At 39.3% G+C, this 13,107-nt stretch overlaps 1 long non-coding RNA gene across 2 annotated transcripts in view; it reads left to right on the top strand.

Annotated features, from left to right (window-relative positions):
* The first annotated feature begins 266 nt into the window (after window positions 1-266).
* Window positions 267-13,107, top strand: part of LOC309856577 — a 55,345-nt gene continuing 42,504 nt past the window's right edge. For both annotated transcript variants that reach the window (XR_014307293.1, XR_014307294.1), the window contains exons 1-2: window positions 267-384; window positions 1,439-1,739. This is a non-coding gene — a long non-coding RNA (uncharacterized lncRNA). The remainder of the gene's footprint in view (window positions 385-1,438; window positions 1,740-13,107) is intronic.

The following is a 13,107-nucleotide window of genomic DNA, read 5'->3' as shown; positions in this document are numbered from 1 at the left end:
TGCACCTGAAGGTCATAGTCCTACCCTTGCCAGATGATGTCCTTGATGCTTAAGCCAAGGAATTATCTGCCCAAATGACTAAGGAGTCCTTGGGTCACTGCTTCTGAAGTCTCAGTTCATTACTGGTGTGAGTGCCCTTAGGCCAGAGGGGTGACCAAGGGATAGGCATTTGCATAGGGTGTGGCCAGAGCTTAGACACATAGACAGGGTGTTTCCAAATGTGTATCCAACCATCAGTATGGCAGGACAGAGCCAAAGTAGCCAGGGGGAAAAAGAAAGCAGAGGACAGGCTGTGGGATGGGAATGCATTGACCCACTACCTTGGGATAGAAACACTGAGGAGTTTGAAGATTCTAAATTTGGATTTGGTTCTCCAGTCATTATGTAAGTATACCTGTCCCAAGGTAGCAGGACAGGACATATTTTATTGAAATGTATAGTAACTGATTTAAAACTTTCATTTGGACCTGTGCTATGAGGGCCTCCGTTTGCACTCCTGCCCTCAGCTACACAAATGGTAAGGGTGAGACAGGGCCAAAAATTCATGGATTCTGAGAAAATGAGGCTTAATTTCTAGCATTGATTTTGTGTACTTCCACACTTTGAGGAGGTTGACACTGATAGAGCTGACCGTAGTTTAGACATTCCCCTAAACATTTAGTTAAATGGTAAAATTGTTAGCCCCACCAAACCTGACTCGTATTTTGCTAAGTCCTGCTAAATGTGCTTATGGCCTGGATATTATCCTTTCTCAATTTCTAATGTCTCATGGAGAAGGAGCATGGCTCCCTAAGTTAGGGCATATGGAGCGATTCAATGTGATTCATTTAACTAAAATAGCAATTAATATCTAAAAGAGACTGGATAATAATCACACTTACATTATCACCATTATCATAGCAGATTCCACCTTGAACTCCTATCATTCGCTTAACAAATATTCATGGTCCCCCACCTATGCCCCAGGAACTACTCTAGGTCCTTAACATATAGTTGTGAAAACGACACAGAAGGTGCGAACATATCAAGGCAGCTCCCAGTTAACAGTAGTCATTTCTGAGATTCAGACCTTGTGCATGATTTTTGGCTAAGGAAATGATTTCCCATTGTTTTAAGTAGGAAAAAATTACAATGCATTTTATTTTGGTCTAAAACCCCAAACCAGATCCCCATGCTCACTAAAAAATAGTAAAGCACTTATAAAGAAGTAAAAACTATCCTTGTTAGAACGAAAAATATTAAAAACAATGCCTCATTACCACACAGTTAATAGGGCCTCTAACAAACAGTTTCATTGTAACAGCAACCGCCCTTCTTGGAAGCATCAACAACTAGAGTAACATCTAGCATACATACCCTTCGTCAACATGGTGTACAACGTAAAAGTCGACCAGTGATGGTGCTTCCAGCTAATACCAAACCTGTTTTCTCACTACAGACATGGAGACTGAATAAAACACAGTGTGGGACTGTGATCCCTGAGAGGGGGGAACAGACAGGTGAACCTGCAGCCCCTGCCCGCTCTGCGTGGAAGCATTTTCTGAGTTGTGGTGCCAAAAGGAGAGCCCTCATCCAGGACATGGGATGGAGGCATGGGAGCAGGGATACAAGCACGAGGAGGCTGAGATGGCTCAAATTTGGTGGACAGAGAAGCAAAGAAGAGGGGTCTTCACAAAGGAGTTTCCAGAGTTCTGACAGGAATCCCTTTGAATCTTAACATCCATCTGCGCAATCTCAAGGTGAGATCACAAGAGACCAGTCGGTGAACAGTAATGGGGAAAAAGCAAGCACCAGGGAAACCGCAAGCGAGTCATGGCCAGAGCTCCCCCAAGAATGGGAGGTGTTAGGGTTCTGGGCAGCCAGAATGGAAAGGTCACATGGAATATCAAGTGTGCCCAGTAGCATTTCTATATATTATCAATGGGCAATTTAAAATAATTATTATAGCTTATATGTTGACAGCCTATCTCTTCCATCAGGAATGGAAATTCTTCCAGAAATGTACCAGATTTCTCTTAACATTTCAGAACTGAGTTGCAGATACACTGTCAGCCCAAGAGCTGGACCTACTTTCTCTGAGATCAAAGAATCTCTTCCAAATAAATAATTTATTTTTTCTTGTATATGTAATATATTCACATTAAAAACAATTTTTATAAAATAGTGAGAAAACAGAATCCCAAATAACAAAATTTGGGTCATAATTAAAAAAAAAAAAAAAGATGGGGGACTAGAGTTTTAGCAAACACTTTTAGCAAATTGTTTTAGCAAAGAGTTTTAGCAAACACTTTTAGCAAATTGTTTTAGCAAAGAGTTTTAGCAAACAGCTGGAGGAGTTTCTGCTTGAATATCACTCTATGGGATGTCCTGAGTTACACATATCAAAGGCTCTGAGATGTGCTGCGGGATAGAAATATGCTTCACTTTTTTTTAACTCTCTGCTTCTGACGGTTTTGACACACAACTTTCTTTTTTACATAACAGGTATGCAGTAGAACTTTCTGTGATGCTAGAAACATTTTCTCTATCTCTGTCCAGTATAATCACCACTCACCACATGGAGAACCCTTGACATGTAATTAACTGAGTAAATGAATTTTTACTGTACTTAATTTTAAGAAATTTAAATTTAAATAGTCACATGTGGCTAGCAGCTGCCACATTGGACAGCACAGCTCTAGAACAATGTCTACTGCAAAGATTAGACATTTTCGTAAACCATTGTGTAACGATCATGTTGTTTTGCTTCAACAGATGAAGAAAATCAAGTTTTAAGGGGTAAAAGAACAATTAAGTGAGCACAGAGTCAAGATTTAAAGCCAAATAAATCCAAACAGCTAGTTCTAAACTCTGTGTGTCCCTTCCAGGATTCTCTTCGATCTCCAAGATGCTACAGAAATGAGTATTTGATGATATTATCTGTATTTTTTATTTTTGATAATATGTTTGCTATTTCTCTTTGTACAAATCTGAATTTCATTGTTTTTGTTTTGCTTCTTAAGGAAATCTTTTAATTCTTATAATTATATTCTTATAATTATAATTCTTATAATTCCATATAGATCATAGAGAGAGAGAGAAAGAGATCATTCTTTTCAATTGTACTTTTATACAAGTATTAAGTAGATGTTTCCATTTTATTGATAGAGAAACAGAAACATAAAGAAAAAAGCTTTTGCAGTAAATTCTGTATCCGCTTTCTGTCAAAGACATTGTAAACCTATACAATCAAGACAAGAAATGGGAATAATTTTGGCCATTTATATTATCTGGGTATCTTAAAGGACAAGAGTAAGTATTCGTCTACATGCCCACAAATAGTATTTTTAATTTTTAACAACATTGATTCTCATACAAAATACCAAACCACTTTACAGACATCTAGGCTTAGTTTGTAGTATGGTTTAGTAGTATATACTTAAACATCATATAAAAACTGACGGTAATGCTCATAGGTTCAAGTTTAAGAATTATATTTCCCAGGTTGCACTGTTGTGTATCAAACATGATCTCTAGTGACAGGTTATTTACAGACTGTGTGAAGGTTCCAGTTCACCCAGAGAAGACTCCATTACATCTAACCAATGATGATGGTTATACATGGCTTACAGTTAATAAATAAACTTAATATGCCAAATAGGAAGAGACAAATTAAGCTGTATTTGATGTAACTTCATCTTTTTAGGATTGCTTTTTAGATTATTATTGGTAAAAAAGTTTTGTTTCATTTTTAAATATTTTTTTATATTTCTGTTATGCAATAGGCAAATATGTGTATAGGCTATGATGGTTATCCATAGTTTTTAATGAAAACTAATGCAAACATTTAAAAATATTTTACTTAAAGTGTTTTAACTTCTACTCGTCCTATACTCTAATTCTAACTATGTGACAGTTATAAGTGGAGGAAAAAAAACAAATGGAAAATGTCAAATTGCTACAAATGGCTACCTCCAAGGCATAAGATTATATATTTTTTGCCAGTTCTCCAAGTTGTTTATAATGTAATCTTACTACCTCTAGGAAGGAAAAAATAAATTGTCACATCAACACTACAATTGAATCTTCAAAAAATAACTCAGAAGAGATATATTCTTTATATAAATATATAAATTAGTTGACCAAGCTTTGATTTGAAGTATTTATAAAAGAGTTAAATTAGAATGGGTTTTACTTTTCAGAAAGGATTTGCATGGCAAAGTGAAGTGAAAACCGTGAGCTAATTATGTGGTAAATTCAATTAGTGTAGTCACCTAATCTAAATTATTCAGGCTCATTGTAGCTCTAAAAAAGCAAGGCCACCCTGCCCAGGACCCAGCCATGTGAAAATAGATGGTTAGTAAATCCTGCCAATGGTAATAAACAAAATTGATGATTTTCTTCCCATCTTAGCTGCTTTCTTTTTATGTGTGGGAATATGAAGCATCAGATGATTTGATTTCCTCAAGGTTTCTTCTCAAGAAAAACAGACTGAGAAAGCATTCCTATATCTATTGATTTTTATACTTATAACCCACCCACAACTGAATATTCTCAAAATCATATACCATGCGTGGCTGAGACCATAGGTCAAGGGAAATTGGATAAAAAAGGAGACTTGGGGCACCTGGGTGGCTCAGTGAGTTAAGCCTCTGCCTTCCGCTCAGGTCATGATCCCAACGTCCTGGGACCGAGTCCCACATGGGGCTCTCTGTTCAACGGGGAGTCTGCTTCCTCCTCTCTCTCTGCCTGCCTACTTGTGATCTCTCTCTGTGTGTGAAATAAATAAAATCTTTAAAAAGAAAAAAAAGGAGACTTTACATCCTGTTTGAAGTTGAAACTATTGAGGCAGGAAAATGCATAGGCCAGGACCTATTTATACTTTGCTTCAGGAACAGGTGCCTTATGTAAACGTGGAATCAGTTCTGTACCATACTCCTGGAACAACCTGGGATTGAAAAGAGAAGGGGAACTACTATCTAGGACCTGAGAATAAATATCTAAGCTGCTAATCTTAACTTTCTCCTTTCCCTTGTAGAGAACAATGTCGGTGTCATTTGGGAAATAGAAACTCTGTCTCCCTTGTGATTAGATTGGAAGCCCTAGATAACCCAGGATAACCTCCCTGTCTCAAGATCATCGATCACATCTTCCACGTGCCTTTTGGTACAAAAAGTAATATTTAAAGGTTCCAGGGATCAAAACCTGGATATCTTTGGGGCCCATTATGGAATTTACCACACGCATGTTAATGGTTCTATTGGCGCTGGTAATGAGGACAGCAATGATGTTATTGTGGGCGTTGACAAGTTCCATGGTGTTTGTACAAATGGTGCTAGTGGAGGTGATGCTGATGTTGGCAAAGGCAATAGTAGGGTTCCGTAAGCAGAAAGACGAGACTGGGGACATTAGGGAAGCAGGTGCCACTCATCACATGCACAGCACATCACAGTGCAGAGCATGACCTCAAAGAAGAGACCAGACCCGTATCCTCACTGGACTAACTATGGCTTGGCCTTCAACATGATCTTCAACACGACAGCTAGTAGAGCAGTCTAGAGGAGGAGCTGAGATAGTGAGAGAGAAAGTCCCATCCTTAGGGGGGAAGATCTTTCTCCCAAGAGAATTTGTCAGTATGACTGCCTCTGCTCCAAGGTCTGGAGGCCCTTGTGCACTCTTCTGAACATACACGCTTCCCCTCTGCCCATAAGACAATAGTAGGCATCTAGTAGCCAGGCCCGTGATCTGGCAATTAACTTCCCCAGTTCCCTGGTGAGATCACAATTCACGCACAGGCTGCCAGTAGGAGAGAGACCAGCTCTGGTTCCTACAGATCATTGTTTTGAAACCCACTGTTTCTTGGTGTGTTGGCCTCTTATGAATGCCCCCTAGCTCTTCTTCCCAGTGGACTAACATTTCACTGAGAAAAGTTTGATCAGTTACCTCTAAACATCTTGTAGGTAGAGGCTCTCACCCCTCCCTTGTTGCAGCAGGCTCAGCAGCCTGTCCTGAGAAGTCTGAGTTTATGAGACATCTATTATAACTGACATATTGTTGCAGTGGGGGTGAATAGATGCATTAGACAGATGATCTTAATTGGCTTTCTTCCAAAAGAATTTTTTTTAAGAGACAGCTGAAATTCATTCACATTTACAATTAGTAAAACTTTCTTTCATTATTGAAATGCTTGCTGAAACAGCAGCCACATCAGGGTGACAAATCCCGTTATCATGCTTTCCGAGATTGTCTCCCCCAAAGACGCCTATTGAGAGCATTGTCTGGGTTTGTGTATGAGGCTGACAATCAAGCTCTAGGCAGGGGTGGGGGGTGGTGCTGTGCAGCCTGCTCCAAAGTGCTTTTGTGTGTGTTTGTGGTTGTTCAGTAGAGAGATCTGAGGTTCTGGAAAAATCTGAGGACGCACTATGCGTGCTAACAAGATCAGTCATCGAGCATTAGTGGGATTCTCATGCTTCGCGCCTTTAGTTTTCCATTTTCTTGTATTTGTCTCTGTGAGCAATGGCAGGTGCTGTTTGCTTGTCAGGCTCTTACTGGGGAAAATGAGAGTGGAGAGAGATCATTTTTTTTAAGTGAGCAGTTAACAGCTGAACTCACATGGCTGACAATAGAATCCTGATGAAGGACCCACAGAAAAGAGTGTAAAGATTATCCCTTAAGAGTCTCATGGAATGAATTTCCACTTGCTCTGGGCCTAGCATTCCTTTTTGGCTGGGGGAAGGAGACTAGACAGGCCATGCTGCTCTGGCTCCGAAAGACCGGAGTGTTGGTCAGACTTACAAGTATTTCTTTCTGTGGGACAAAGAAGAAAGAGGTAAGATCTTCAAAAGTTGAGTGGAAGGAGGGAAGGGAAAGAAAAGCGGAGAGGGGAGAGGAGTCAATGAAGCAGGGCTGATCATCGCTGTTTCATTTCTCATGGGACTTGAGACTCATGTTCCTTCTCCAGATGAACGGCCTGAGGGATGCTGTTTAAATCCCTCTGTTGATATATCAAATGGTCCAACACGCACCATGTTGTTTTCTCCCATATTCATCCTGAATGCTGACGGTTTCTTCCTCTTTTGCCAACTCACCTACAAGCATGTTGACTAACATGATCTGGGCCCATGGAGAGCTGTTCCTTGTTCTCTGGAGAGCTACCCTTAATTCTAGAACCATGATTCCAGCCCAGTGATGCTTGCTGTCCTGATAATCAGCCTTACCCTGAATGGAAAAGGGCCATGTGCCTGGTGTCATGGTTTTGCTAGGGCATATCAGGGCAGATACACAAGACAAGGTTGAGAGATGAAGCAATACATAATGTTGCTTGAAAGAGATGAATGGAATTGTGAAATTTGGAGATCCCCTGCCCACAGCCTTCTGCCCAGTGCATCCAATGAGGTATGAACTCACATGGTATGGTCACTGATAACTTTTCAAGGTTTTCATGCTTCCCCTTGCTACATGCTAAACTTGATTATAATCAAGAAATTAAGAATGTTCCTAAATCCTAAGCACCATGAGGGAACAAACAAGCTCTGTCACGATCACCTCTGTAGCTCCAAGTCAACATGTTCCTAACACATGTATTAACTTGAGAAAAATCCCAGCTACCACATGGAGTAATGACAAAGAGACTGGCCTCCAGTCTCTTCCGGGGCCCTTATTATTACCTGAAATTCCTTTATTTGTTCTTGGACCATGGTCCAACCTATCAATATCCCTTTTAATAGTTGATATTATCTACTTGTCAGCTTGGCTAGTCAATGGTTGAACACTAGAATAGGTGTTGTGGTAAAGGTATTTTTTAGATGTAATTAACTGTTTAATCAGTAGGCTTTGAGTAAAGCAGATTATCCTCCATGATGTGGGGGGGCCTCATCTGAGGTCTCCCAAGGAAGAAGAAATACTGCCTTCAGACTTCAGACTGCAACATGACTCTCCCATCCATCTCCAGCCTGCCAATCTGCCCTGGGGACTTTGGACACGTCATTCCTCACAGTTGCCTGAGCCAACTTCTTAAAGTAAAGCTCTCTTTCTTTCTCTCTCTCTCTCTCTCTCTCTCTCTATATATATATATATATATATATATATATATATATATATATATCCATCTTATTGGTTCTGTTCCTCTAGAGCATACTGACTAATATATCACTCAGCAACTATTAAAAAAATCTGTTATTCTCCTCAACTGCTTTCTCAGTCACCAACTCTCTCACTTTCATGTATCTTGTTTGGTGCTTCCAGAAAGTTTTGGCAATCTAGCCTGACCTGATTCAACTATCCTACATCCTGTTTCTGATGACCTCATACCCAGGTAAGATCTTTCTTTGACATTTAAAGAAAAATATCTTAACCACAATTCTACATCTGTGATGAAGACCAAAATGGTTTACCAAGGTGGAGATGGCTTGTGTATCCCTTGAAACTGTTTATGCAGGAACTTTCTTTCTACTGCAAAAACCTTATTCTCACACCAGTGGTTACCATTCTTCACTCATGAATTTAGGGATCAGAACAACAGGAGCTATTCTTCAAATTGAATGTTAGGCATTACACACCTGAACACTCACTGGGCATTCCATCTGACCTGGAATTCTCTACTGACCACAAGCTTCCCAACCTCCCAGTTTGATGCCATTTTCTCAGGGTTTTCTCCCAAATACCTTCTCAGATCCTGAGCACCAGCCCTCCTTGGTATATCTTTCTAACTCTCCTCTCCAGAAATGCCTCTTCCAGAAACTCTGCATTCCTCCTTCTCTCTCTATATGATGCAGAATACTTCCACTCTAACTTGGTTTAATCATGGAATAGCAGTTCTCAAAGTGTGGTCTGGGGACATGTAGGGTCACTATGACCTTTTTAAGGGGTCATCTGTAAGGGAAAAACTATTTTCGTAATGTAATTAAGAAATTATTTGCCATTCTCACTGTTATCTTTTTGGTAGCATATATTGAGTTTTCTAGAAGATGCATGACAGGAGATATTGCAATAGACATATGCAGAGTTCGGTATAGGAATCCAGCTGTCTTCCATTAGGAAAGACTCTAGAGAGATTTGCAAAAAGGTAAAACACTTCTCAGTAATGTTTTTGAAAACATTATTTTTCATAAAAATATGTCATTCTGTTAACATTTGGTTTAATGTTATTTTTAAATAAATTTTAAAAACACATATTTCTTAAATTTCTGTTTCAATTTCAATTTGCTAAATACATATACTTATAACTCATATAAACAGAAACTCTTTGGAGTCTTTAGCAATTTTTTAAGGATATAAAGGGATCCTAGGACCACAAAGTTTGAGAACCACCGAGGCCATGCTTGTAGCAGACTTCTATCTTTTCATATCAAGAGGCCATCAAGGCATTTTCTTTTTGAAAATTTAATTCTTCTGATGTGAATTATGGAATTTCCTAGCATTAATAGAAAATTTATTTATTTCTCTCTTTTTTGTTCAGCTGAAGGCCAAATAAGCTATATCTCTACCTGTATTTTACTCCTTCCCTCAAGGCTTTCACTAGTAGGGAACCTCACTCCTGTCAACTCTTGTAGCTACTATTTAGTTTCATGATTATCCTCAAATACTTTATTTTCTCTTCTTAAACTGTTCCTCATTTGAACCCATTCCCTTCAGTCTATAAATGGGCATGAGTTCATCTTATTTAAAAACATATGTGCATTTTATATATTTGTATTTCACTTATACATATATCATTTAGTTTCTGTAAAATGCACATAACTTAATTACAAATACAAGTGTACATCAGACATCTACGTATATCTTGATTTGAGTACCAACTATCTCTTTACCTCTCTTTTTTTTAAAAAAAAAAGATTTTATTTATTTATTTGACAGAGATCACAAGTAGGCAGAGAGGCAGGCAGAGAGAGAGGAGGAAGCAGGCTCCCTGCTGAGCAGAGAGCCTGATGCGAGGCTCCATCCCAGGACCCTGGGATCATGACCTGAGCCGAAAGCAGAGGCTTAACCCACTGAGCCACCCAGGTGTCTCTCTACTTCTCTTTTTAGCTAAGTTCTTGTGAAAAGAATCAAAGCTTTTTCTGTGTTTCTATTTCCTCACTCTTTGGTTCCTTTGAACTAACATCTGACTAGACACTTCCATAGCAACGATTTCGGTAATGGTCACTTGTGACTTCTAAAATACAAAATCTAACAGACACCATGTAGCCCTCATCAAAGATGAATTTCTTGCAGTACTTTACACCGCTAATCACTCTCTCTACCTTTGTCTTGTATGGCCTGTTGTTCCTGGGCTCACTTCCTCTCTGAACATTCTTACCCACTCTCCATTTTAGTTTCCTCTCCATACCTAAAGCCCCGAAATGTTACTTGTCAAGATTTTCCAGAGTTCTGTCCATATACTGGTTAGGTGTGAAAAACAAACAAGAGGACCTAAAGGAGTCTGCCAAATTTCTGACTTGGTCAGTGGCTGGTACCACCACTTGAACCAGAGAACGTGTTCGAGAAAAGTATGTTTGGGAGGGTAAGCAGGCAGAGGAGACAGAGAAGGATGATCCTAGTAGGAAAAAGATTGAAAGGTACAGACACACATCATCTCTAAGCTTTCTTTCTCTTCTAAAAGCCAAGGCTGCGGAACCATTCTTGAACAAGTTGCAGATCATGGACCAATACAGTGGAGAATATGATTATGGGAGCATATAAGGCTAGCTGCATGGCCATTTTCCAGAAATGCTTTAGGCAAAAACAACAACAACAACAACAACAACAAAAAAACCACCTTAAACTAAGTGCACTAAGTGACCTCAAAATCCCTTCAATACTTAGATTTGATGGTTCTCTGAGTATTATTACAGCATTAACCACAGGACCAAAGCCAAACAAACTAAGGCAGACCTACTGAAAATCAGGGGAGGAATCACAAAAATAATGCATTTCCTCCTTGTTCTGAGGAACTAGGAACAAGTTGTGCAAATCATATAAAACACTTTGGAAGGGCATTCCATCTACAACCCAAAGAATTTCTTCTTGACTGACATTTTAGGAAGCAGAGAACGGTCTGCTAAATTTTTCTCCTTCCCACCTGATGATGAGTATATCCATTTATTCATCTCAGTGCCTTTTATTGTTTCCATCTGAGTAGATATGCTTCAAGGTTAAACCTGACATTAACACTCGACCAGTGACTGGTAATGGCTGACACGAGAAGATGGATGGAATGATCCCTGGTGTTGTCAAGCAGATTTCTCATAATCTGCTATTAATATTGTCACCCTTCTCTAGGACCCTGGGCATACAAAAAGAAGTGTTCTCTGATGCATCACTCTAACTGCCCACTGAAGGAGGGATCTTGACCTTTGAGGGCAGCATTCATTGTTGCTTTCTTCTAAGAATAAGCACAGGGTCTCCCAGACCCTTCAGCTAGGGAACACCCAGGTCATAAGCCAGAGTGTCCTAGAGTATTTCTGATTTTCAGATATGAGAGATTTAAATTTCGGGTTTAAATAAATGAGCAAATACAGGGAGAAGAGTGAGTATGTGGAAGACTAATCGTAATGAAAGGGAAAAAAAAATGAGAAGGAGGAGGACACAAAGTGGGAGGAGGAAGAAGAAATAGAAGAAACATTTATTAAATGCCTAGGACCACGATAACTCTTTCATTTATTGCATAGAACCCTGTGAGGTGCATATTTATTGTCTCACGGTTACAGGTGAGGGAACTGAAGGTTAAGGAGCCTGCTGGTCTGACCAGGTGTACACAGATACTGTTGTCTGACAGCACACTGCATTCAGGTTGAGAAAATCAGCAGGGCAAGAAGGTGGGGGCTGAGGAATTCACAGAAATTCAGAAAAAATACTGGAGGGCCTTGCATCCCTGTTGCTTGAACCTTGTACAACTGCTCATGTCCATTTCTAAATTCCCACAGCCCCCAAATATTGGCAAACTATCACCCAAATCTCCTGCTCTCTGAGTCAGATTCTAGCAAGTAGAAGAGTATTTGCATGCATCAAAACAAATTAGTTAAGCATATCCCAAAATTATAACTCATCCAGAAGGTTCTTACTGGCTAGGGAAAAAAAAAAATAGATGCCTTTATCAAGATCTACTTTGAAAATAACAAGTCATAAAATGCAAGAAAATGCTACAAATAACTCAAATTTTTAAAGATATTTCTTTTCCCTGTGATTTTTGTAGATCCACAGTGTTGTCTCTGTTCAGATAGAATGAATGGATCTCACAATATTGGAGCTTCCACCTGAAGAATATAAGTTAGAATCAGGAGTTGGGTATCTTCTGTGCCCATTATCACTTTGACCTTGATTATGACTATGGCTGCTACGATCCTGAAACTTTACAACATGTCGTACGTGACAGTTCATGAAGTGCCATATCATGTACCATCTCATTTAATTATGAAAACTATCCTCTATTGTTATTGTCCCTTTACAGATGAAGCTCTGGAAATAGATGTGACCCAAGTCACATCTACAATAAGCTGGGATTCCAACCTAGGTCTTCTGCTGCTACTTGTGACCATGTTTGGGACAGTTCATAGCATATTTATTCCCTGATGATGAAACTATTTACATAAGTATCTTCACCTGAAGTCACTGAGGTAAAACTTAATCTCATCCTCATGGTGACTGCAAAAAGTTTAAGTTGAAACTAGATTTTCTTTCCTTGTTCATGACTTGACTTTTTGGAATTTGCCAGAAACTCTTGGCTATAAAGAACAATACTTTTTTTTTTTAATATGTAAAGGAAAATACTAATTGCTCTTCTAATTTGCCTGCGGAATGTCTGGGTTAGGTAAAGAATGTTAGAAGGCAGAGCACATGTAATCTGTTATTGTGCGTCTTCATGCATCTGTAAGTCTGAGAGGCAGCTTGATCACCAAAAGCCAAATCCAGAAAGTTCATCTTGAATTGCACTCTGGCCTCTGACCTGTCTCTCCACATGACCGTGTATGTGTATGCAAATGAGAAGTATGCAGATGCACATATATTTATATCTATACACATACGTATTTGTATATACATAGTAATATGTAAATATAGATGCCACTTCCTAAACACCAAAACAGGCAGTCTGCATGAGTTCTGTTACTATGTAGAGTGTGAGAAGCATAACAGATCGCCCTGCGAAATGTC

This window comes from Mustela nivalis (assembly GCF_964662115.1).
Source record: "Mustela nivalis genome assembly, chromosome: 2".
Classification (NCBI taxonomy): Eukaryota; Metazoa; Chordata; class Mammalia; order Carnivora; family Mustelidae; genus Mustela; species Mustela nivalis.
This window is presented reverse-complemented; position numbering and strand designations above follow the sequence as displayed.